The sequence below is a fragment of the Rattus rattus genome, chromosome 13, assembly GCF_011064425.1.
Source record: "Rattus rattus isolate New Zealand chromosome 13, Rrattus_CSIRO_v1, whole genome shotgun sequence".
NCBI lineage: Eukaryota > Metazoa > Chordata > Mammalia > Rodentia > Muridae > Rattus > Rattus rattus.
The window spans coordinates 62706453-62733209 of record NC_046166.1 but is presented as its reverse complement, the minus strand read 5'-3'; the positions used below and the strand labels follow the sequence as shown (position 1 = coordinate 62733209).

Below are 26757 nucleotides of genomic sequence, written 5' to 3'. Positions count from 1 at the left end.
ATCTCCTGTAGTCATTTTGGAGTAGTGAACCGAGAGCCACTAAGGAGGGAATTGTGGAGAGCCTCAAAGATCAGGGAGTAAACTCTGGGAGAAAGAGCTAACGGGCTGCTGAGGGGGCACAGCAGGTGCCCAGGGTCATCCATCCATGCTTCTCAGGCATGCGAGCAGCTCGCCCAGTCTTCTGTGGCTTCCTTCCAGTGAGGAACAAGACTGTCAGTCACGGTTGGCTCTTGGCAATTTCTCACATACAAGGCATTGCAAGTGCCATAGAAGAAATTTTGTATATGCATCTGGCTCAAATTTTCTCATTGTTGACAATATTGTGCCTATTACTATTCTGGGCATGCAGTGAGGACTGTGTAAAATTCTTTGCTCTAGGAGAGCTTTGGGATTATCTCGTTTTAAACATTTCTCATCTTATAGAGTGATGAGTGATAGTAACTTAGGAGTGTAGTCAAATTCAGGAGCCGTAATGGGCAAACGGAGTTTTAGGTCCAGGTCCTTTTGATGGCAAACCCCAGCTTTATGTTTCTTCTTCACAGGCGAAATAGAACAAAACAAAATGCCCTGTCAACCCCCTTAGACTGAAGAAGAAGAAACTTAGAGGTCAGTTGTAAAGAGATCACTGGGGACCTTTTGGGTGCTCTATCACCCATTACACAGTGTATGTTGTCGTAGCCACTGAATTGCTCATACGGTCTCCTCAGTAACGACAGATGGTCATCGGGAGGGGGAAGGCTAGGTTGGCTCTTCTTGGAATCTTAGTCCCCACTGCTCTACTGTAGATGGGGAAGACAGAAGTTGGTGGAAGGAAACAACACCAAGTAGACAAGGCCACCAAAGGAAACCCCCAGGGCCTACCATATTTAAAACACTAAGTATATATAACAGAGAGAAGTATATTGAAAACTGCGAGAGAAAAAAAAAAAAGATGCAGTTACACACAACGGGGAAAGCCATCAGAATTGCAGCCGCTTTCCCAATGAAAACTTTGAAAGACAGAAGAGCCTGGAACAGTGCATTCCTAGTCCTAAGAGGCATGGCAGCCAGCGTGGAATACTTCAGCAGGCAAAGCTCTTTGCCACAACTGAAAGAGAAAGAAAAACTTTCCACAGCATAAGCAACCTACAAATTTTATATCCAAAAACCCAAACCTAAAGAAAAAATACAAGGAACATCACTCTGGGCTGAAGAGAGGAGCCTGTAGAGAGAGATATGAAGCCATAGTTACTAAAATATAAAACACCACTGAAAACACACATACACACACACACACACACACACACACACACACACACAACAATAACGCAATGATCACAATTAACATACATTTTATAATGTATAATAACTTGAAATGGCCTCAATTCTCCAAAAGATGGAGGCTGACTGGATAAGCCAAATCCATTGGTCGTCTACAAGGAGCATGGCTTTGCTTTAGAGAGAGGCACCGTCTTAGAGTAAAAGCATTGGCGGAAGTGCTGCGGTCAAAATGGGACCCAGAGGTGGACAGGCACTGCTATTATGATATCTGACAAAATAGAATTCAAAGTAAAACCGATCGGAAGATCGGAAGAGACAAGGACGGACACTTAGTTCTAATTAAGGGAACAATTAACCAAGAAGACAATACCATCCTACACATATATTTCCCAAACTCTGGGGTGCCCAACTTCATAAAAATAAAGTCCATGACTGGATGAAAGACCTACATCAACATCAACTTATTAATAGTAGGCGATCTCAGTACCACACTTTTCTCCGGCAGACCGGTCATCTGGACAAAAATTAAGCAAAGATACACCAAGATTAATTGATATTGCACACCAAATGGACTTAACAGATATCTACAGAACATACCACACCAACACCAGATTCTAGCCAGGATCACACAGACCATATCCTGGGACACAAGACAGTTCTTTTAAAATTCAAAATGATTGAAATCCTCCTTGTGTCCTATCTGACAAGAATGGAATAAAGCAAAGTTGACAGCAGAAAGACCACAGGAAATAGACTCAACGAGACGGAACAACAACTCATTAGTAAACGTTGGATGTGTCAAAGAAGAAATCAAAGACATACGAAAGTTTTCTGGAACCAAATGAAGACGAAAACCAAATAAAGCCTGGAACACGTGGAAAGTAGTGCTCTGAGGGGAATTTATAGCTCTGAGTACACACAAAAGCAGAAGGACAACCAATCTGGAAATCAGTCTGGAGGTTCCTCAGAAAATTGAACGTAGTACTACCCAAGGACCCAGCTTTACCACTCCTGGGCATATACTGAAAAGATGCCCCAACATATAACAAAGACACGTGCTCCACTATGTTCATAGCAGCCTTATTATAATAGCCAGAAGCTGGAAAGAACCCAGATGCCATTCAACAGAGGAATGGATACAGAAAATGTGGTACATCCAACAATGGAGTACTACTCAGCTATCAAAAACAGTGACTTCATGAAATTCACAGGCAAATAGAAAATACCACCCTGAGTGAGATAACCCAATCACAAAAAAAAAAAACAAAAAACAAAAAAACCAAAACCCACACAACACGTGGATATTAGCCCCAAAGCTCGAATTATCCAAGATACAATCCACAGACCACATGAAGCTCAAGAAGAAGGACGACCAAAGTGCTGATGCTTCTTAGAAGGGGGGAACAAAAATATTCATAGGAGGAAATACAGAGACAAAGTTTGGAGCAGACACTAAAGGAAAGGCCATCCAGAGAGTGCCCCACATGGGGATCCATCCCATATACATACAGCCACCAAACTCAGACAATATTGCTGATGCCAAGAAATGCATGCTGACGGGAGCCTGATATAGCTGTCTCCTGACAGGCTCTGGCAGAACATAACAAATACAGAGGCAGATGCTTGCAGCCAACTATTGAACTGAGAACAGGGTCCCCATTGGAGGAGTTAGAGAAAGGAGTGAAGGAGCCAAAGGGGTTTGCAACCCCATAAGAACAACAATATCAACCAACGAGAGCTCCCAGGGACTAAACCACCATCCAAAGAGTACACATGGACAGAATCATGTCTCCAGCTGCATATGTAGCAGAGGACGGGCCTTGTTGGGTACCAATGGGAGGAGAAGCCCTTGATCCTTCAAGGCTGGACCCCCCAGTGTAGGGGAATGTCGGGGTGGGGACAAGGGGTAAGAAGGGGTGGATGGGTGGGAGAACACCTTCATGGAAGCAGGGGGATGGGGGATGGGGGTATGGAGTAGGGGGTTTATGGATGGGAAATCGGGAAAAGGGATAAAATTTGAAATGCAAATAAAAAAATATCCAAAAAACATCCAAGGTGGGGGAAGCAGAAGGAGCCCAGCTAAAGGGCTTAATAATGCAACTCAAAATTTTAGAGAAACAATAATAAACCAAATCCAAACCCAACTGATGTAAGAAATAATAAAAATCAGAGCAGAAATCAGCAAAGCTGAAGCAAAAATAACACACACAAAAAAATCAGTGACTCTAGGAGCTGGATATTTAAGAAGATGAACAAGACTGACAGACCCTTGGCCCAACTAAGCACAAAGAAAGAAAAGAGACCCCAAATTAACAGAAGACAGAGTAATCAGTGAAAGATTTCCCGATATTGAAGAAGCCCAGAATATAATAAGGGAATATTAAAAATGAGAAACCCTGTATTTCATTACGCTGGAAAATCTAAAAGAAATGGATGCATTTCTAGACTCAGCCAAGCCATCAAAATTAAATCAAGAAGAAGACATAAACAGACTCAAAACAAGTGCAGAGATTGGAATAGTAATAAAAATCCTCCCAGCTTAAAGAAAACAAGGTCTGGAGCAAGATGGATTCACAGCAGAAGTCTACCAGACATTCGAAGATTTACATCAATCATTCATAACCCACAGAAAAGAAAAGAAAGGAAAAGAAAGAGAAGTAGTGTTTCTGAACTCTGTCTCTGAAGCCAGCATCACTCTGACACCCAAACAGGTAATAACATAACCATAAAATAAAACTATAGGCTAATGTCCCCAGTGATCAGACTCCAAATGCAGAATAAAATACTTATAAACGGAATATAGCTATTTCTCAAAAGGATTGCCTATCATGACCGAGTTAGCTTCATCATGTGTGGCTTAACATAAGTGAGGCAGTAGATGTAATAGAACCCATACATGGATTTAAAGAGAAGAAAAAAAAAAAACCATGACTACCTCAAAAGATGCAGACAAAGGTCTGGATAAGAACAAGAGGAGTTCATGTTACCAATCCTAGAGGATGCAGGGCTACAGAAAGCACAACTCATCATCATAAAAGCATCATTTTAAATGGAGAAAACTTTGAAGCAACCTTACTGAAATAAGAAAGCTGGGGTGCCCACTATCCCCATTCCTTTTTAATATTGTGCCCGAAGGATAGAATGAAGGGGATACATATAGGGGAAGAAGAAGTCAAATTGTACCTAATTACAGATGATATATACTATATACTATATATGATGTATTAGAGACCCCCAAATTCCTCTGGAGGTCATGTAGCAATGATAAACAAGTTCATCAATGTAGCGGCATACAGAACCGAATTTCACAAATCTCTACCTATTCTATGCCAACAGACACACAGAAGGGATAATGGATTTCCTCTCATTTACAACCAATGCAAGGAAAGAAAATATGAATATACATAAGCAAGGGAGGGAAGGACCCCAAAATGAAAACTCGGAAAAAGGAGAAGGGGGAAAGACTCGAAGATGGAGACACACCCCATGCTTATGGTTTCATGGAATTAATAGAATGAAAATAAGCATTTTACCAAAAACTGTTTATAGATAATGCAATCCCAATAGAAGTCCTCATCTCATTCCTCAGCGGAATAGAAAACACTGCTCCGAAACTCATGCAGAACCACAAAAGACCCCCCAGTAGCCAGCCAATCCTGAGCAAATGAAGAATGCCGGGAGGGTTTCCATTCTAGATATATCCACTGAGATATGCTACAGAGCCAGAGCAATCCACACAGTGTGGTACCAGCACAAACACAGAGATGTAGAATGATGGAACAAAATTAAAGACTCGAACAAGAGTAAGTGTCCTTCAGCCATTTGATAAACAGCCAAAAACGTATACTGAAGTAAAGAAAGCATCTTCTACAAATGGTGCTGGGAAAATTGGATGACCACCATGCAGAAGAATGGATTAGAGCTGTACCTGTCTCCTTGCATCAAAACTAACTCCAAATGGATCAAAGACTTAAATGTGAAGACTGAAATGCTGAGGCTGCTAGAAGGAAACACAGGACGCAAGGAGTGGTGTAGCTGGGTCACGTGTTGGGTTTATTTTTAGCTTTTGGTGAATCCTCTCTAGTGATTTCCATAGAGGATGTGCTACTGACAGTGAACGAGGGATCCCTCTCCCCTCATTCCCTCCTGCATTCTTGGTAGATAGGCAGAACTACAGAGGTTAATATGGAGTGCTATACCCTGGACCCAGAAAGACAAACATTGCATTTTCTCTCTCATCAGAGGCTCCTAGCTCCCAATCTTCTGAAGGGAGTATATGTTCTGGAGTGGGACTGAAACCAGGGAAGTAAAAGGGGAGCGTTTGTAGAGTGGGGGAATTTTAAGGCATTATAGAGCAGATTGGAGGGCACGAGTGATGTGTTTGTGGAAATCGGGAAATGGAGGCTCTGGTGGGAGGAGGTAAATTCCAAAGAAACACCATACTCTTTACTACTCAGCTAAAAATAAACAACACTTACATGTCTGGGTGAAAATATGCGGCTAGAGTTTAAATGAGCTTTTCTCGTCTGGGCTGACCATGCTCCTCCACGGACCAGAAACCTCGTAATGAAATCTTCAATAACAAATACAAGAATTCTCTTGAGTTGTCCAAGAGCCTCCCCAAACACATGTCCTACTGGGACAGTCCTTGGTTTGGCTCCAGAGGTGAACGTTAGATCTGAATAGCTGAAGACACTGTGTACTTCAGGGCTCAAAGTTCACCGGGCAGGAATTGACCTGAATGCCTTTTCCCGGAGGACTTCTCTTCTGACCGTGCAAGCTTCCAAAGGAGAGGAATCAATCAACAGTCCTGTACCTGTGAACCACAGTGATGGTCGGAATGCATAATAACCCAACAGGCAACAGTGGCATACACACCTTGGTAGCAACCAACAGCTCTTGATTTGGGCTGAAGACGAGCTCACCAGGAGGGAAACTACACCTGGGACTGGAGATCAACTACTAAGTGACAAGTCATGGATCTTGGAGAAGGACCTACAACTGTCGCTTTACTAAACCAGCTTAATCTCTAGCTGCCGTCTAAACAGTTGTTCTTCTACCCACAGATCACCTTAGCTGTCACCCCTCATCAAGGGAACTCATCAAGAGGCTGTTTCAGAAAATGACAACCAGTCAAGGTGCAGAGTTATGGAGCCCAGTCCCAGTGGATACACCTACAACGCACTCTTATCCCCGAGGCTCAGAGGTCACTGTGGGAGAGGGGGCAGGAAGATTCTAAGAGTCTGGCGTAAGACTGTGCCTCCTAGTAATGTCAAAAGCTACATCCATAGGGTCTCACCACCACGACTGCCTAATACCAGCTGAACCAGGACAACAGCAACAGACATGCTAAAGTGCATGAGGTGGGAAGTCCAGGTCACCTCAACCCCAAGTGCTACGGGCAACTAAATAGCGCTGAAGGTGGGAGAAATAGGCTTTCACCAGAGGGATGAGCACAGCAATGTTTTTGCAATACATAATGCTCAGCTCTGTAAACAGACACTATAACAAAGTATAAACAAGTAATAACTGCGTAGGTTATATTTAGGAATATATATCTACACATACACACACACACACACACACCTGTGTGTGTACCAAAAATGTACCAAAAATTAGTTTAAAAGAGGTAATTTAAAAGAGGGAGAAGTATATGGGAGGATTTGAAGAGAAGAAAGGGAAGAATAATATATTAATCTAAAAAAATAAAATTCAAAGTTTAAGAAAGGGTAGAGGCTTAGCAGGGGGAAAAACTCCTTGGGGGCATGAGGAGCACCCCTCACTGCTCCATCCAGTCTGCTGCTCTGAGGTGATTTACCCGGCCCACCAGCCTCCAGGGCTGCTCCTCGGCCTCAGTTCCAAGGCACATAGCAAACAGCCGGATAGCTGAAAACAGGCATCTTTCCCTGCCTAAGCTAAACAAAGCTTAGGTATTTTTGTCAGGAGAGCAAAGCCAACTGACAGGGCTTTCCTTTGGGAGGTAAGGGAGGTGCTTGGTAGCCACCAGATGACAGAAACTTCAGGATCAGAGTTGATGATCTGTGTATGCTTGCCCAGATAGGAGAGTTGAGAAGTGGTACTCAAGGCAGAGGATCTCCTGTTGACAGGTTGGACATGTTGGGTTCGATTGGACACATCGGGCTCTGGGGCCTTCACGAAGCCCTTCTGCTTGGTGTAATGGGTATCTGGTGCTTTTCCAATAGAGAAGCTGTCAGGGTGGCATGTGGTGGCCATTTGGTGGCAGAACAAGGCAGGGGGGCATTCACATACCCCAGCACAGGGGTAAAATGCACAGGAATCTCTCCAAAGCTCGCTAACTGTGCCATGTGCTGGTGCCTATTTGTAGCCTGAGACGCTGGAGGCTGAGACATATACAGAGTTTCTCTTGGGTACAAAAAGCACCACTCACTGCAATCCTGTCAAAGAGTTCAGTCTAGTGCACAGGGCAGCCTGAGGAACTTGTAATTATCTTGGCTTGAAGAGGAAGGAGTATTAGGAAGATGTTGGACTCTTTATTTTACCTAAGCAATTCTCAGTCTTTTCATTTTGCTGTCTCTACTCAACTCTGTTGGTGCTCCAGTACTTTCTGGGATAAACGGGCTTTCTTGACTATGGCCCAGGAACAGAACAGGGACATGTGGCCCACAGAAAGAAACTGAGAGTAAACGCTCACAAAGCATGGGCAAAGGAGGAGGGCCGGGCTTAGCTCCTGACTTGTAGGTTCAGCAGAGCCTGGTTTCTGTCAAAGGCAGATCCTGGAACTTCTGGGGACTGTAGGTCCTGAGGGGAGGGACAGCTCTCCTTGTATGGCAGGGCTTCTAAGTTGCAATACTTTACCTCCGTTCTGCTAACTGGTATCTCTGTAGCCCAGTCCCCTCGGCTCTGTTATTGTGAACGTAAGAGATTTAAACATGAAAACCCTGGTGCAGCCCCCCCCCCACATACATGTACTTGCAAATCAAAGCAGGTCATTTGTGCAGTCTCTTCAGCAAGTAGATTGCTAACATGTTAATGTATTTGTGCTAAACATCGTCTTAATCTCTGTTCTAGTCTGCAGCCAAAAATCGCCATTCCTGCCTATCACGGTTTAGGGTTAGCCAGGTAGAAACAAGCAATGCGGAGAATTGAAAGGCAAACCCTGTAGTGTGTTATAGGGTGCAGAGGGAAGATAAAACCCCACATGAGGGACTGGGGCCATGTGCTGTGGTCTAGCAGTTGCGAACAGTAGTGGCATACACTGACTGTTGAAGTTAGGCCTGGTTGCCTCCCAACCCCATGCACCCAGAAGTAAGATTCAAACTCAAAAATATATTTACAAATACCTTGACCGCATAGCAAGGCTCAACTTTGACTAAATTGTAACTGAGGATATCACATGTATTCTAGCCTATATTCTGCCACGTGGCTCATTATGTGTCAGACCTTCCTGGCGCATCTCCTCTCTTTTTATCTCTTACCATTTCCCAGAAGCCCCTCTCTTCCTGCCAATGTCCCACCTCCTATTTCCTGCCTCAGCTCATTGGCCATGGGCTTTTTTTTTTACTTTTTTTTTTTTGGACAGGTGATACTTATAGAAAATTCTCTCTACAATTGACAGTGCTTTGGGAGTTTATTGTGCACTTAGGGTACTGTCCACATGCAGGCTAAGACAAGTCGTAATGTCGTTTTCCCATCCGTGTACCATTTGTATGTGTAACCATGTATATATACATAAGTGCATACGTGTGTGAGCATGTATGTATGGGCACATGTGTGTACACAGGTTCATAGGTGTGGTGCCTTTCCTGTCGAATATCCACAGCCACAACCTCAAATTCATTAAATGAGGCCATTGTCCTGGATCCCCCAGGTGCTTGCTGGCTGTTTGAACACCAGAGAGAAGCAAAAGAGCCCCCTTTGCGTTTCGGGTGCACAGTTTGCAGATGTTGCCTCCTCTTAATTATTCATCAACTTCCTTTCCTAACCCCTTTCATTTTGGAACTTGTTTAAAAAAAAAAAAAAAAAGAACGAACCAGCCAGATGTGCGCCCAGTCTCATCAGTAATCCATAAGACACCGAGCACACCCCACTCATCTCTCAGGCTTTATGAAAAGTTAAAATTAAATCAGGGCGGCGTGATTAAGCTAAGTGATTTTTGCTGGGTTCGGATGAATTCCTATGTGTGCCACATTGTTGTTGGTAATGTGCCTGGGGTGCAGCGGGCTCAGAATGCACATTCACAAGCCATTAGCAGAAATGGATCTGCTTACAGAGGATCGCTTGAGTTTCCAGCCTAGGAACTACACTGCCTGCAGAGCCTCAGAACCCTTGTCACTGGGGTGTGGTGCCCACCAGCCCTTGAAGTGGAGGAAGGCAAGCCAAAAGACAGAAGCAAGGGAGGACGCGTCTCACGGTGCAGAAAGGGTGCTGGAGGGAGTCACCTTCCTTTGGGAAACCCTCAGCAGCGGGGTGGTATTTGGGGGAGGCTATGGGGTTGCTGAACTGCCCTCGCGGCCAGGAGTCATGGAGCGGCTGCAAGCCCATCTGGAGCTTGGCGCATCCACAGAGGTTCCGGAAGCTCAACTTCTTGCTGTTACTTGCTCCCTTGAGAACAGCTGGACAGTTAGGTGGTTTAATGCTGTAAAATCTGCAGAGTTGCTGGGAAGATCTGATGCAGTTAGTGAACGGGGGAGATGAAGGAAAGGTGTCTCCCAGGGACAAGATGTTCTGTTTGCCTGGTGCAGACAAAAGCCACATCAGTTCAGTATCGATGAGTTGGCAACCTGGCCTTTAAACAGAGGGCTATAGGACACAACGATCTATTTATTTTATTATCTAATTTGTCTTCTGTGTTCGTGAACCTGTGTGCGCGCGCATGTGTGAATGTGTACATGTGCGCGTGTGTGCATGTGCGCATGCATGTGCTTGTGCGCATGCGCATGCCTGAGTTTGTAGGTAGGAGGAAAGTTTGAATGATTCAGCTCTCTCCTCTCACCATGTGTGTCCTGTTGATCAGGCTCAGCGCTTCAGTATTGGCATTAGGCGCCTTTACCCGCTGAGTCTCTTCACCAGCCCGTTACAGCGTTCTGAGATCCAGTTTCTTTCTGAGCCCTAGGAAGACATTAAAGGTGTAGTCCCTTCAAAAACTGTAGGTTGGGAAGAGTATAACCATGTTTGGAAATCATGCACATGGCATGCAAAGATGCCCAGACCAACCTGGCTCATCCTGGAAGGACGTGCTAAGGGAGAGACTAGGGATTCCTCACAGGGTCCTCCCAGAGAGGGTAAAATCCACACTCAGCCTCGAAGGCCCCATTGCCATTGGCCACACCCCACTCCTCTATAAACCTATCATGTGCCTCCACGCGCCTTAAAGGGAATCAGATAGAACACTGTCGGAGACTTCCTGGTCTGAAGGACAACTTGATCAGGGGGTCATCTCTGGCTTCTATGTGTGCATTTGACTCCACACTCACAAACTCAATTTGCCATTGACTTCGATTCTCCAAACACTGTCAGGCTGGAAGGACAGAAGGTGATATCTGCCACTCTTGCTGTGCGTTTTTTTTTGAGAGCCTTTGGTTTTAGTAAAAGTCTTCCCCCTCTTCTCTTAATTTGTTTTTGTTTTCGGCAGCTCTTTCTTACTTTTGCTGAAAGATGAGAGGTCCACACTCAAAAAACGTTTCTTTTTTTAAAAACGTATTTCATCAGGATCTTTCATTGTGTTTGAATTTCACATTTGTGTCTGACCCTGTTCAGAACTCTTTCAGCAAAACTCTGCTTTAATTTTTTTTGTAATGTCACTCTTTATTTAAAGAACCAACTTCCTAAATACAGGGAGAATTTCAATAAGCATTTCAATAAAAGTCTGAGGGATTTTACATTTTAGGAGCCCTATAACTCATATATGCTGGAGCTTCCTACCATAAGATGAGTTTCAGTGCATTCCAATTTTCGATATGTTGTGACATATAGTTCAGTCTTTAAGGAATAGAACTTGGCAGACATCTCACAGCTGTCTCCTAAGTGCTGTGGTTGTCTCTATATTTTTGCTCCAATCCAGCTTCTACCACTGAAGTACAGAGAAATATCAGTTATCTGGTAAGTCATGAACCCCACTGTAACCAGGTACAAGGAATTCAAAATCAAGACACCTTTCTCATTCTCCTCCTCCTCCTCCTCCTCCTCCTCCTCCTCCTCCTCCTCCTCCTCCTCCTCCTCCTCCTCCCCCCCCCCTCCTCCTCCCTCCTTCCCTCCCTCCCTCCCTCCCTCCATTTCTCTCTCTTTCATAGGATCCTTTATTTAGGCTTTTTTTTTCTAGATAAGATTTCTCTGTGTATCCCTGGCTATTCTGGAACTTGATCTGTAGACCAGGCTGGTCTTGAACTCAAAGATCCACCTGTCTTTGCCTCCTGAATGCTGGAATTAAAGGTCTGTGCTATTGCACCTGACTTCACAGCACTTCTTGCTCCAGCATTGGAATGGGATGGTTTTCCAATCTTAGGACAACACCACCCCAATTGCTGCTACCCATGGCAAGATCCAACAACTCATCCATCAACCAAGAAAGGAACCAAGAAAGCTTATTTAATGAGCAAATTAGATTCCAAACAGTGTGCAAATACTGGTTAAGTGTCTTCCGTGGGTTAATTATATAAGACACACATTAAAAAGAGGTACAGGCAGAAACACATTCCCGTTTCTTAGGACTTCGATGATCTAGCTGCTGGCAGGTAAAGGCAACGTGGTAATTATTCCAGACAGCTAAGTATGCCAATGACACTAAGTGTGGGTGTGTGATCTTGACATGGACACTGCTCATGAGTGTTGCGATAACTTGCTTCGGTTTCTGACATAAATTAATGATTTTTTTCAAGATCTACCCTAAATGGCGTTTTATAAAATTACTATTCTGACTATTTGGGGAGGAGATTTTTTTGTACTTGGACATCACTGTCTTACGGATTCTCCTTAAATTTACATTTTCAGTCCAAATCTTGTAAGCTGTTCTGGAGTATGTAGTTACCTGTACTAGGCGTTGACAGTGGGACGTGGCACGGGGACTGAGATCTCTAACAGTCATAAATCAAATTCATCCTGTATGTTTGCTCCTGCAGCTTCAATGGTTCTTTCTTCCCTGGTGTCAAAGGCCCCACCAGTAAAGGCAAATAGAGGATGAATTCTGTTTTGTACCAAGTTCCTTGGCACCCCTGTTTCCTTCAAGTTCTTGTCCGGTTTTAGAGCACACTGCCATAATCTTTTATGTGGGTTTAGGAAACACTTCTGGCCAGGTTTCTCCCTCATACTTGCTTTATTAATCCTTCTTTGATGAATATGTATTGATTGCACATGTCCACTCCGGTGTGGTCTTTTCATACATGCATAGAGTACACATCAATCAAATCTAAGCACCCCTTTCCACTTTCTCCAATCCCCACCCCCATTTCCAATCTCCAAAACCACCACTTTGCTTTCATGTAGACTTCTTCAGTTTTTACATATGAGGGGGGGGGAGAGGAGAGAGCATGGTACTCATTTCTCTGAGTCTGACTTATTTTATTTCATATAGCATCTGCCAATTCTATTCTTCTTCCTTCAGATGACAAGATTTCATTATTTTTGTGGCTGAATAGTCCTCTATTGTGAGTATATGCGACATTTCTCTCTCTCTCTCTCTCTCTCTCTCTCTCTCTCTCTCTCTCAATATATATATATTACCCAATGGCTGACATCTAAGCATGGCTAGTGTGGGCAGTGCCACCATAAACACTGGTGTGCAGGTGACTTTGGTCTGGGCCTGCTGTTTTCCTTCACTTAGGCTCCATACCCAGACGTTCCATTTCCTGTCTAGATTCTACATTTTCTATGCTATAGTAATGACAAATCTGATCCCTTCTTCCACCTCCATGTATGTTCTAGAGAACCATCTTATCCCTAGCAGAACAACCACATTCTGTCCTAGAGCTCGCCCAGCCCTGCCTGACCTCTTTGCTTTCTCTACTGGACTTCCACCATTACACTGTTCTTAAGTAAACCAGGTGATCTCTGGGTCAATGTTCTTTGACTTCACCATCTGCTTCAGGCCACCTACTCCCTCCATGGTCCAGTCTTTTGTTTTTCAACCTAGCATAGTCTTCTCAGTCAGATTCCTCCAACACATGTGCCAGAGCATGTAGCATGTGCCAGACCTGGACTAAATGCCACAAGCAAATGGGCATGTTCTTCCCATCATAGTGGTTGGAACTGGTCAAGAGGAAACACCACTCATGACTATAAATGTTAATAAGGGACAGAACAGGGTAAGAGTGGGTCAGAGTGGCCCAGTTTACAATGGCAGGAGTGCTTGAGGAGGGCTTGCTTCCTTGAGCAAGTGATAGTGAATTCGAGACGGCTCTGTTTGGGGATCTTTTACACACGGTTGTCTCTAGGAGTCTCTCTTTGCCTTCTTGACTGGTCTATGCTGCCTTCTCAGGGCTTTCCAGAACACCAGGTACTTCTTTTATTGGAGTATTTGTCCTGTTACATCACAACTACCCTCCATCTCTCAACTTTGGGAACTGGACTGAAGGCTCGGATTTTAGGCACATTAAGTAGTTGCACATAAATATCTGTTGGTAATTTGGGGGTAAAGTGGAAAGTCAGGTTGGCAAGCCATTGCCGTAAAGAACAGCAAGGCAACCCCAGAGATGCTGTGTGTTCTTAGTCTCTAGATCTCCAGTAGTCCTGGAAGCACGTTGTACGATTTGCCAGCCCTGTGCGGTGTTAACAGAGACATGATACAGAGGGCTAGTGTGGCCTTTGAGAACTTGAAATCATACTGGTATTGTCATAAAGTAAACAAAAACAAAAACAAAAACAAAAAAAATCCCAATCTGTCTTCACTAATTGGTAAGTTAATTACATAAAAGAAATTCTTGAGACATAATATGACGATGATGTCCCAGTAACTAACTCTGGTAGGACCTCTGTGCCTGCCTAGTGAACCCTTTTCTATGGCAGACCACACTAGCATTTGGTTACTTCTCCATAAGTGGAGTTTTTGATGTTTGTTTGTTTTACTTTTTTGTTTGTTTGTTTGTTTTACTTTAACGGGCAAGTCTCATTGATCCCAGGCTAGCTTTGAACTCCTGAGGATGACCTTGAAGTTCTGAACTTTTTGCCCCTACCTCCCAAGTGCTGGGGTTGAAAGTGTTGGCTTCCAGTTTCGTGTGGTGCTGAGATCCAAACCTCAGGCTCTGTGTGTCTCCTAGGCAAGCATCAGAAGAAACGAAGGCAGTCCTAGCGAGCTCCTTGTACGGTCTTAACGTTTTTTGTTCTGCTGCTAGGACTTGTGAAGGAGTTGTGTTCTACCACACGAGTTACACGCTCATCTGCATATTGAAGGTGTTTGAGTTACAGGGTTGCAAAGTGGATCTGGAAGACTGTGCAGGAAGAGCTCTTAGGACACTGCCCAGCCTGTGTGGAAAGAGACTGTGTTTTTAAACCTTCCTCCTGCTGCACTTACCCTCCGATTTGACTTAACTTGGCTCACGGTAATAAAGAGCTCTTTAGAAGCTTGCTTATATACACTCAGGGTAATTTAGATTCCTTGCCCGTACAGTTACAATTGGTACATCTCTCTTACACACATAGCTCTTGCTTCGTGTTGTGTGTGTGACTCGTGTAGACTGATAGCAGAAACCAAAATCCTTGAGGTGTGTGTGTTTCGCCTGTGTGCTTGTATATTGCTAGACCTGACTATTGCCACTGACAGACATTTCAAGGGGCTGAGGATTTGGGTTTCTGTGCATGTGCTGCTCGAGGGGAGGGGAAGCCCAGGAGGAGTGGAGGATGCAAGGCCTTTTTTTTTTTTTTCTCCCCTGCGGATTTGTGTCATCACACTAAGCCCTGTCATTCTCTGATGGCGAGAACATCCTGCTACAAGTGAAGACCGCCTGGGTTGGCCCCCTGACAGCTTCTAAGGTAAGGGAGGCCCTGGAGGCAGGCATGTGATTTCACGGATATTTTGCATAAATCTAATTTGCCTGGAAAAACATAATCCTTTTGAAGTTGTTGGGGTCAGGGTAGGCAAAGCAGCCATGGCCCAGCTGGAGAGGAAAAAGGCATTTACATAGATTCTCTCCTCCGGGATGGTTACCCAAGCTTTCTCAGGGGCCTCTGGTGTCTTTTCAGTTCACTTAAGGGCATGGGATGTGCACTTTGATGAGGCGAAGGCACAACCTCATGACCCATTGTAAGCACAGATTGTTTCCCATGACAATGAGTGTCTGAGACGCTCGTAAAGTAGATGTGGGTAGATTTCCCGTGTCTGATCATATTGACAGAGAGACTAAGGGCAGGAAGAGGAGCACAGTGGAGAAGGACATTAAGAACGAAGCAGGAACGGGAGTCTAAGGACAAAGCTAAGTTTACCTCACTTCCGGCCTAGCCAGTGTGGGCTGCGAGAAAGAAATCCTCCTCCTTATACTGCCTGTTCTTCCGGGGAGCCTCAACTTATGACCTCAGTTTTCTACATCACGGCAGTGAATCTAAGACCCACAGAAGGGAGGCCATGATTTTGGTCAAAGGCATCTCTTTCACATGCCCTCTTCCACTTCTCACACATTCAAAGGCTTGCTTATTAATCTGTCGGTCTCGAGAGCCAGAAGGGGAGAGGAGAAATTGCCTTTGATCTGAGTCCCAAGGCAGCACTCCCTTACTGAGCGGCTGCTCAGCCCACAGCCAAGAGACCCAAGGGAACATCGAGTCCAACGGGACGTCTAAGACAACATCAAGTGCTATTAAATCAGAAGAATCAGCTTTGCAGGAGGTGAAAGCCAGCAGCCCGATGTTTATTCCCCGTGCCAATTAGCGACCGACTCCCTGGATGTCCAGGCACATTCTTAAATTACCTGTCGTTGACCTTGCCCCAGGCACCTCATGTGGAAAAATCCTTGAGATATATTTTGATGTGTGCAGTGTAATGCATCGCTCTGAAGTCCTCTGTATTTCTGCTGGGTAACACCACCGAGTTGAAAGCACAAGCCTTCTTCAGCTGCACCTCCAGACTCCCGTCTGCCCTTTGGGCTCCTCCCAGCTTTCACATCCTGACCTTCATCAATGGACCATGTAATATGCATTCTTTTATGGCTGCCTTTTCTTCCTTTAAATATTATTTTTAGATTTCCCCTTAGTGCCTAAGTGGCTTTTTTCCCCTTTTGTACTTTTTGATTGTCTTTTTTATGATTGTATCACAGTTCCCTATTTATGAGCGTATAGAATATCCCTAGGTTTTTATATAGATTTATACATACATATACGTATATACATCTACACATATACACATACACACACATACATATATACATACACACACACACACACACACACACACATATATACACACACATATACTTATGAGTCCTTGGGGGAGAGGATATGCTATTATATCACATAGGTAAATATCTAGGTGTGAAATAACCGAGTCAAAGGAATTGCAACCAATATCGCTAGTTTTTCCAAAGTAGACGGATGATTCTCCTCAATTCCCACAATGCACTGGATTTGAGAAGCCTCTGCCTTCTCCTAATCCTTGGTTTTGCTGGCATTTTGAACTGAAGCCCTTCTAATGGGTACGTAGTGGAATCTCACGTGGTTCCTGATTCAAAGGGAGATGCCGACTCCCAGAGAAGCAGCTTTTAGTCCCGTCCCAGGCTGCATTTTATTCGTGTGGGGTCATCATGCCAACACAATCAATGTGTTTGTGCCAGATGGTGGCCTCTGTGTTCACTTGGCTCCCCCAGTCCTTTTCTGTTAAAACCGTCAGCTAGCACGGCATGAGGTTCCTTCCAACTTTCGCCTGTGATTAGGTGAACTTTATATTTGCTTTGTCTTGAGAGTAGAACTTGATCAAGTTGATGAAGTGTGAGAAGTAGTGTATCCAGTCCTCTGGCTTGTCTTCACGTCCCAATTTTAGCCTCAGTTGACTGTGAAACTCTCTGGGCTCGTTGGGACCTGTGCCAGCCATTGCTAAAGCATCCCTCCTCGACCCAGCCCATCTACAACATTAGCTCTCTAGTCTGATCCCATTCCAGACTCCTGTTGGTGCTCTAATGTAAGGTGTCCTTTCAAGCTTTGGGCCCAATGCATGCTGGTCCCAGTCCTTAGAAGGTGATCTTTGCCCATTTTCCAGTGGCTGGGAGATATGGCTTCTCATTGGCTACCATACGCAGTGTCTACCTGTTTTGAGGTCTTCGGGGCTGGTATTCTCCTGTTCTATGCATCACCCTCCCAGTGTACCCCTATGCTGGGTGATGGGAGTTACCTTTGTTAGCTTAAGTAGTGTCCGGCAGCTTCATGTTCAGTTTTCTGTTAAAGCTTCAGCCCACTTTCCTTACACGAACTTAACATGTCTCCCCACACTAGCACGACCTTCTGCTGCAGGATGCCTTTGCTCTGGCCTGGAGGCCTCCCTTCCCTCTTCCCTTTATCTTCTTTGCTCTGTCCTTCCTGTCTTGTATTGGACCCTGTCTTAGTCAGGGTTTCTATTCCTGCACAAAACATCATGATCAAGAAGCAAGTTGGGGAGGAAAGGGTTTCTTCAGCTTACACTTCCACATTGCTGCTCATCACCAAAGGAAGTCAGGACAGGAACTCAAGCAGGTCAGGAAGCAGGAGCTGATGCAGAGGCCATGGAGGGATGTTTCTTACTGACGTGCTTCCCCAGGCCTGCTCAGCTTGCTCTCTTATAGAACCCAGGACCACCAGCTCAGGGATGGTACTACCCACAATGGGCTGGGTCCTCCCTCCCTTGATCACTCGTTGAGAAAACGCCTTACAGCTGGATCTCATGGAGACATTTCCTCAACTGAGACTCCCTTTTTTGTGATAACTCCAGCTTGTGTCAAGTTGATGCACAAAATCAGCCAGTACAGACCCTGAGTTCCACTTCCTACATGAAACTTTGACACTTTCTGCTCCGAGGTATCGTCTCTGTTTTCTTTGTGATTCCTTTGCCGCTAACACCTTTCCTAAAGCCCACCATGAAGGAGTAAGCTACTACGTTAGAGAGTTAAAACAAATAAAATCGAAGAGATTAGGAACTTGATTTGGGCTCCATGTCTGTCTCTTCCTCCTGACCTATTTAGCTTCTGCAGGCAAAGACTTGCTGAGGTGCACCTCTGCTTCCAAAGTTACTTGGAACAGTGAGTCAGTCTTGAATACTATGGTCATGGCACTACCTGTGTGCGGTGGACAGGTCTGCAAGGAAAATGACCTTATCCCTAGCTCTGTCACTCGTCACTTCTATTGGGGGGAAATTGCTCCAGTAGCCATGAGAACTGGTTCTGACTTCTCCAAATGCCATTGGTTATACAGTGGCGGGCACTGCCCCACCGACAACGTGTAGATATTTTTGAGGGGTCAGTTTTAGTCTCTGTGGAAGTTAGGATGAGGACTCTGCTTAGAACCATGTGAGCATAGCAACAGAGCCTGAGGGGTTTTGCGTCATCTGGCACCAAGGCTAAAAGCAGCCAACAGAGAAACCCATAATGCTTCTGATGAGCTCCAGTGGGCGCCATTAGGATTCCGGGCATCCTGGCTCTGCTGGCTAAAGCACTGCTTGTCAGGAAAATATTACAGGCTGTAATGGCTTCTGGTCTGGACAAACCATTTACAAAGAGCCTAAGTTAAGTGGGCAGGTAGCCAAGTTTTGAAGGCTAGTGTCATTCGAAATGCACACACACACAGCAGGGGCTGGCAGAAGACCGTGAATGCCAATGTGTTTCAGTGAGTGGTGGGGGTTCCAGACAGTGCGGGTGCGCAGGACCCCGTACAAACTTCATCCCCAAGTGTCCTGTCTGCCCTTGAATTGTGATGGCCTTTCACACAACCAGCATTATAGATCTGTAAGCTGTGGGTGTGTGCACATTACAGAAGTAAGTCCCGCGGAAGGGAAATTAGCCCTTTAAAATTAACCTTTTTATGACTAACAGATCTTAAAGAAAAATACGAGCCCCTTAAAAGTGGTTACTCATTAATATTTAGCCCTTCGGAGTACCCTGCACTGTTTTTCCTCTTTGCTCTTTCGCTTGTCCAAATTGACCACTGTGGGTCTCCAGCCAAGACTTCTGTCTGCCTCTTGGTTCTGCTTTAAGTTCCGGAAGTCTCCTGACATCCCGGGCAACACTGCAGCCTGGCAGCCCTGAGGGCATCGATGAGTTCCCTCCTCCCCGTCTACCTGCTCCACCTGCAGGCTTAAGGCCCGGGATCTGGATAAAGAACCCTCTCTCAAAGGAAGCATTTGTGCTGGGTGGAAACGGTCTGAACCAACTCTGCCAAAGGGCATGGCTTGCAGAATCCCAGTCTTCCCACCTCCCCTGGCTTAAGGCCTCATTCAGCGTACTCTCACTGCTTCAGGTTCTCACTGTGGAACCCGACTTGTTGTCCTTGAGGGCCCCCTTATATCACACAGGCTGATTTACCCTTCTAATATCTGCGTGCCCATTTTCATGAACTCTAAGGAAAGGGACCTTTTCTCTCGTTTATGCCGTTCTGGCTTCATTAGCTATGGGAACTTAAAAACTGGGTGCCTTTTGGAGTATGGTGCTGCTGGTAATTTAGAGCAGTTGCTCGCCATCGTTGGTCTGTAGACCACTAAGGTCTCCTAATGTCCTTTAGGGCACCTATGAGGTCACAGTTATTTTCATTGTAATATTAAGATGTTTTTGCCTTTTCCATGGTGTTGATTTCCATTGCAAGCAAGCAAACAGGATGGGCAAAATTGTTGGTGTCAGACCAACCTATTAAAATATATCGGTTTGAAATCAAAAGCTAGCCTCCTCCAGGAAGTTAACCTGCCAATTTCACTCTAGAATGGCCTGGCTGATGTAGAAATTACTGATTTGAATGACAACCCTTGACATTTTTAATATTCTGAGTGGAAAAAACGAGGGACATACCTTGCACACGCTTGTCCCATATCAACACAGGACAGTCTTTTCTTTCTTTCTTTCTTTTTTAAAGGAAAAGTTATTTGTGCATTTTTGTTGGGAATGGAAATAGAATTTTTCACGGGCCATTTATTTTTACTTGAGGAAAAAAAATTGAGTGACTGGCAAAGGATTGCTATTCCAACTTAAATATTTATGAGAAATGTAGAAAAAGCTGAATGAAAATGAACCTGTCATTTGAAAGGGGGGCACAAATGACTATATTTTCATTTTCCCCCAGTGATAGAATTCCAGCATTTAAGCAAAAATTAGAACTTTGGGAACTTTGTATTCATCACGATAGATTTGACAGCTACCTTAAAGGCATCTGTGGCGAGAAGGTTGATGTTATTATGTTTTTAATCTCATAGAATAAAATATGTCAACCTTTGGAAGATTTTTATAACTCAGTGACTATAATTTCAAATGACCCAAGCCTGATACCACAAAACCACAGGCAGATAAAGAGGCACAACAAGGACCAACAGACACTGACTTGTGTCGGTGCACACACAGTTGACTGTTGCTGTGCGTGGAGAAGTATAAATAACCTTGGGGAAGCGATCCCTTGGTGTTAGGAAGATGACACAATGGCTCAAGTGTATGTCACTCTTGCAAAAGACTCACTTCAGTCCCCAGCACCTACATTGGGTGCCTCATAACTGCTTGTTCCTCTCACTCCAGGGATCTGGCCTACCTGGGTACCTGCATACACACAGTGTATGGCCACTCTCTCACATGCATACACGTGAACAGAAATAAATATAAACCTTTTACAAAAAAGAAATTGCCCCTTTGTCAAACTTCTGTTTAACAGCAAAGAAAAGTAATGTTGTTGAGGTTTTCTCTTTGCAAACCATTTTCTGAAACCCCACAAAGCTGGGCTTTCTTTATTATTTCATGCACATTGCACAGATTGATTAAAGACAGAGTTATGAAAACACAGCCATTGTTTACTGAGCCATCCACAGAAGAGACATAAAAAAAATGTGAAACACATCGCTATTCTCATTATTTTCTTAAGAAGATTATAAAATAATCCTTTTGTTCTAAAATAAGATTTAATTTAGAGGAAAATTGCAAATATCGTACAGTTTCTTCTATGCACCACCTTAGCGTCCCCTAAGCTTAGCGTCTTATGTCATCACTGAAGTCCCCAGAGTGACTCCATTTTGCCCTAGTCTTTTCCTAGCTGCTTCCAGCCCCAGCTAAGCCATTGTGTCGAACAGAACATTCTCACCCAGTCTTACCCATAGCCTTGCAGAGCTCACTGCTTTACAACAAAACCAAATGTTTTAATCACCTGACCTGAAAGTTTGGTAGTTCTGATCCTGCCTGCCCCTGGCATGATGTAATTGTTTTGGCTTCATAAATCCTACCCTACCTCTCTCCCCAGTCAAGAGTTTTTTCTGGCATATGCCTACTTTTGACCACTCATAAATAAAGGACTCTTAACCCGACCCTCATGAGTGGCACTTTCCTGAGTCTCGAGTACAATTTTCAAAAGCACGAAATTAACTTAAATTACAACTGCTTGCGGAGCTAAGGATACTGTCTTAGGGTTTTACTGCTGTGAGCAGACACCATGACCAAGGCAACTCTTCTAAGGACAACATTTAATTGGGGCTGGCTTACAGGTTCAGAGGTTCAGTCAGGTATCATCAAGGTGGGAGCATCTAGGCAGGCATGGTGCAGGAGGAGCTGAGAGTTCTACATCTTCAAATGAAGGCTGCTAGTGGAGTACTGGTTTCCAGGCAGCTTGGATGAGGGTCTTATAGCCCACGCCCACAGTGACACACCTACTCCATCAAAACCACACCTATTCCAACAAGGCCACACCTCCTAATAGTGCCATTCCCCAGGCCAAGTATATTCAAACCACCACAGATGTTATTCAGATTTCACATGGTATGTAAAATGTAGTTCATTTTGTGCGAATACACACGCTGACATTATTTTCAACGATTGCTATTTACAGTTTTGTTTTAACTTATGATAGTAAATCCCAGCAGAGGTGGCACACAGGGACAAAATGTCATTTGACATCTCAACCATTTTAAGCCTGTAAAAGAGGTCCTGAGTATGTGATGTTTGAAAACAACTGACAGAGAGTGTTCTCTAAAAGGAAGGTTTTAGTTCTTGTGAACCGGAAGACTGTATAGACAGCTGTAAGGTGAAGGGTTGTGTCACTCCTCTGGAAGGTTTATCATCTCTCCTTCAATCCCTGAGATCATAGATATTCACAAGAGTGCAAGAGTAAACTTAGTAGCATCAGAGACAGCATTGGATTAAGCCAGTTAGTTTAGTCTGCCCACTGATACTTCCTGTGCATCAGCTATGTGCCTGCTGGTCTTTTAGACCAGAGATGATAGCTCTTATAACATTTCTGGGTTTCTTCACTTAAAGACCTTAAGTTCTTTGATGAGAAGTTGAGGAAACACATAAACAGAAATGACATTACCATATGTACTGGAAACTGCTCCAAGGCAGAGGAACTAGGCAAGGGATCCAGGTGGGCAAGAGGGAGATGGGCAATGTGGGCCTCAGCTACCGCGACATTTCAGATATGGACCTGGTGTTCTGGAGGTGATCATGGCCGGTCTCAGTGCCAGTGGAAAATGAACCATGAGGAGGGTGTCAAGGAAGATATGTACTTGGAGAACTGGACAAGGAAAGGTGGGGTAGGGCTTCTGAGTCAGAGGGGATTTCAGATGGCTGATAAGTCTTGCCAGGATTATGACTGAAGGCTTACAGGATCCCATTGACAGCTGAGGTCATCCTGGCCCGGCGAGGTTGGCAAGTGAAGGGGGTAGGTCTGGGCCGAAGTTCATAGTCTCTGTGAGAAGTGATGAGGACTTGCAATCCATCTGCTAAAGCCAGTGAGACACACAGAGTTAGGATCTATACTAGAGGGAAATCAATTTTTCTTGCTAATAACTACATTGAGTGAGAAGAAAAGAAACGGAGCACCCAGATCCCGGGTTCTATCCTGAACGACTTAGTGAATGTGTTGAGTGGGAAGCCACTGGGGGGATGACCTTGTAGGTAGACTCTGCAGTTCTTCCCGGCCCCAAGTCAGGGTTGAGCTCCGTTGAAGGTCCTTACTTGAGCAGATGTTGTTCAAGTGCCTACTCTGTGCGAGACACTGAGCTGGATGCTAAGGAGGATTCTCAAGAGTGTGACTCATAATGCAAAGCTGTATTTATCTCCAGTCATGGTTGCATGAAAGCATAGAAGATACAGTGAGTAATATCTTCTGCGTGTGTTATCTTCTTTATTCGACCCTTTGAGGAGGAGTCTGTTGAGGATGATCCAGGTCTAGGAAAATACCTGATAAGCAATGTATGTGTGTGCTTTTCAGGGGACAGGGCGGCATGATTCAGCAACGCTTTTCTAAGATCTGGGCGCACAAGAGATGTGGATATAAGCTTCTTCATCCCTTTCTCTTGGGAGGCTAATAGCATTTCATCTTACTCCTCCTTTCTGTGTCTGTGGGAGAGAGGTGGGTGGAGAAATGTCATTACTTATAAATATATTACAAGTAAATAATCCAAGTACTCAGAGAGGCAGAGGGATGACTGTTCCCTGTGCAGTGCTGGCCCATGTCTGCATGCTCGTTGGTTTAAAGACGATGACATTAGGAATGGCAGTATGGCTCACTGGTAGAGCTCTGGTCTAGCCTAGTTGGGGTTCTGGGTCACATCACCAGTACTGAAAAGCAAAGAAGCAGGGACTTTACTCATTGAGAGTGGCCCAGGGCCCCTGCAGACCAAGGAGGATGGATGTTGACAGCCTGTGCTTTCCCTCTCATACCGCCTCTCACTCTCTCCTTCTAGATAGAATTGTGGGCTGGGCTCCCACCAGGCAGGCTGACCTTGCCATGTGCGATGCCAGCCTGGTGTGGGACTGCAGGCTTGATGGCAGCTTCTCCTCCCAGCATGACTTGCCACCTGTCCAGAGCAGAGCTTGCCGACCTGCAGAAGACCTCTGAGGTCTTCTTGGCACCGGAGTCTGAGGTGTTTTCTGAAGCAGATTCCTCAGGAACAGCTGCAGTGATGTAGGTGCTGACGCTCCACTTTTGTGGGATCAGGAACCACAAGAGGCTTGGGACTGCAGGACAGAGTAGATGAGAGCCATATAGCTGTCACCATTGGCAATGACAAGGATAATGGCTACATTTTATCTGGCTTTTGTTGAGTACTAAGGACTAGGTACTTCATATTCTCACAACAACGTGACCATCATGTTTTCATGGACCATTTTATAGGCAAGTTGAGTGAGGTTCAAGGGTTAAATGACTTCCTCAGAGTTAGGTAACTAACGAAGGTCAAAGTCAGTGTTGACACCTAAGTGTCCCTAGAGTCTCTCTCATGCTGGCTCACCACATGGTTTTCTTTAGGAGATTCATTCAGATTTGGACAAACCACCCAGAAGAATGACCTTTGTTTGTGGTGCTGCTGCTAGGGTACAATGAACGTTTTTCTGGTCATACTCAAGACAAGTGACATGGGACCCAGGCGTGGACTCTACAGCCAGAGTGGGAAATATGGTGTGAGAGGGGATGACATATTACTTTGAGTCCCCCACCCCATCTTAGTTAGAGTTACCATTGTTATGATGAAACACCACAACCAAAGCAACTTGTGAATCAAAGGGTCTGTTGAGCGTACACTTCCACACTGTAGTCCATTATCGAAGGAAGCCAGGACAGGAACCCAAGCAGGGCAGGAACCTGGAGGCAGGAGCCGATGCAGAGGCCATGGATGGGTGCTGCTTACTGGCTTATTCAATGTGGCTTCTTTCCTACAGAACCCAGGACTACAGCCCAGGGATAGCGCCACCCAAAATGGGCTGAGTCCTCCTCCATCAATCGCTAATTAACAAAATGCCCGACAGCTGGATCTTATGGAGGCCTTTTCTCAGTTGGGTCTCCTTCCTTTTAGATGACTCTAGTTTGTCTCAAGGTGACATAAAACTAGCCAGAGCACACCCCACCCCAACCACACCCACCCCTGCTCCTTTCCTGATTGGTAGTCATCAAGCTCAAGGACTTGGCTACCTTTTTTTTTTTTTTTTTTTTTTTTGAGCTGGGGACCGAACAGGGCCTTGGCGCTTGCTAGGCAAGCGCCTACCACTGAGCTAAATCCCCAACCCCAGGACTTGGCTACCTTAGTACAGGTCTGCACTCTGGAACTGCTCCTACTACCTCAGGTTTGTGCTCGTGTGGTCCAGTGAAATTTGGAGGCTGAATTATTTACCTCTAAGACTTCCCTTTCATCATCAGAACCTAAATTCGTGGTTAGTGTACTTTTATAGATTGCATTTTCCTCCTTTAGAGCAACATCTTTTCCCTAGTCAGCCAGTGGAAGGGGGAGAGAGGAAGACACACTGAATCATGGAATTCCTCTTGTTCTTTGGGGGAAAAATTTACGCTTATATTGTTGAAAAATAGTTCTTGGCTTAAAATTAGAGGCCATGCTGTGTGAGCTTTGGGAATGATCTCACACAATTCACAGATAGGTCAGCACTTTTGGACAGCCTAGAAGGGCCGACTTTTGGTTTTCTTGTCAAAGCCCTATAGACACTGGCTTGATGGACGCAGATTCAGCCATGCATCCAGGATGCAATTAAGGAGCTGCATAGAGGTGGGGCCAGAGAAAACCAGGGCAGAGGTGACTTCTACATTCCGTTTTCGTTTCCCTCACAACTGAATTCCAGAAAGGATACGAGTTATTAGGGGAGGATGTTTTGCCTGCATGGAGCGATGCAGTGTCAGTGGACTGCCTGAGGCTCACGGGAGCACCTCGTATGCCTGGGGGAGGACTGGAACTGTGCCTGGAGCACCTTTGTCCTCCCATGAGCTTCCTTTCCCGTCTTCCCTCAGTGTCCCTTGCTTTAATTTCAGGGCCAAGTGGCTCTGGAACAAGCTGACTTGTTCTTTCAACAGTCTATCTCAGGGAGGCATGGCTAACCCAAGAACCTACTACAGCCTTTGCAGTTGGGAGAGCTTTGTTCTAAACACAAGGCTGTTTAATTCTTCAGACGCCCCAGTGCAATGAGCAGAAAGAGTAGGAGTAACTACCCACTTTACAGACAGAGATGCTGAAGCTTAGCAAGGCCGTGTTGTCCACTTCTGTATCACAGGGAGAATGGGTGTCCTAGAAGGGCAGAGGATAGGGTGAACTTACACTTGTGGAATTTTGCATAAAACCCACTGTGCGCCCCTCTGGGCCTTCTGCCTCAAACAGTGGAGGGGAAACTGCCTAAGTTCTGCACTGTGTTCATTGGTCACTTCTTCCCAGAGTCTAGGGTGTGTCCTACCTTCCCTCTCCTTCCTGCATTGCGGTTCCTACCTCTACTTTCCTCCGTAAAGGAAGGCTGCTGAGTTGGAGAAGCCATGGGACGGAGAGGCGGGAGTTCACCATCTATCAGAGGAGATGCAAAAGGAAGCAGTGGTTTTAATGACTCTGCTCTCAAACACCCCAAGCACTCATTACAGATCCCACAGTCAGAGTGCCACAGCCTTGTCTGTGTCCTTACCCCCAGGAAA

The 26757-nt window shown here is 45.0% G+C and overlaps 1 protein-coding gene across 4 annotated transcripts in view; it reads left to right on the top strand.

Annotated features, from left to right (window-relative positions):
- The window catches only part of Zmat4 (zinc finger matrin-type 4), a 377690-nt gene that overhangs the window by 30011 nt on the left and 320922 nt on the right, over nt 1-26757 (top strand). For 2 of the 4 annotated variants that reach the window (XM_032918628.1, XM_032918631.1), the window contains exon 2: nt 15125-15201. The exons of 1 other annotated variant lie outside the window; for it this stretch is intronic. The gene's annotated coding sequence lies outside the window, so the exon portion shown is untranslated. Of the gene's footprint in view, nt 1-12842; nt 12882-15124; nt 15202-26757 lie in introns of those variants that run through there. One more of the 4 variants, XM_032918630.1, reaches the window with a different exon arrangement.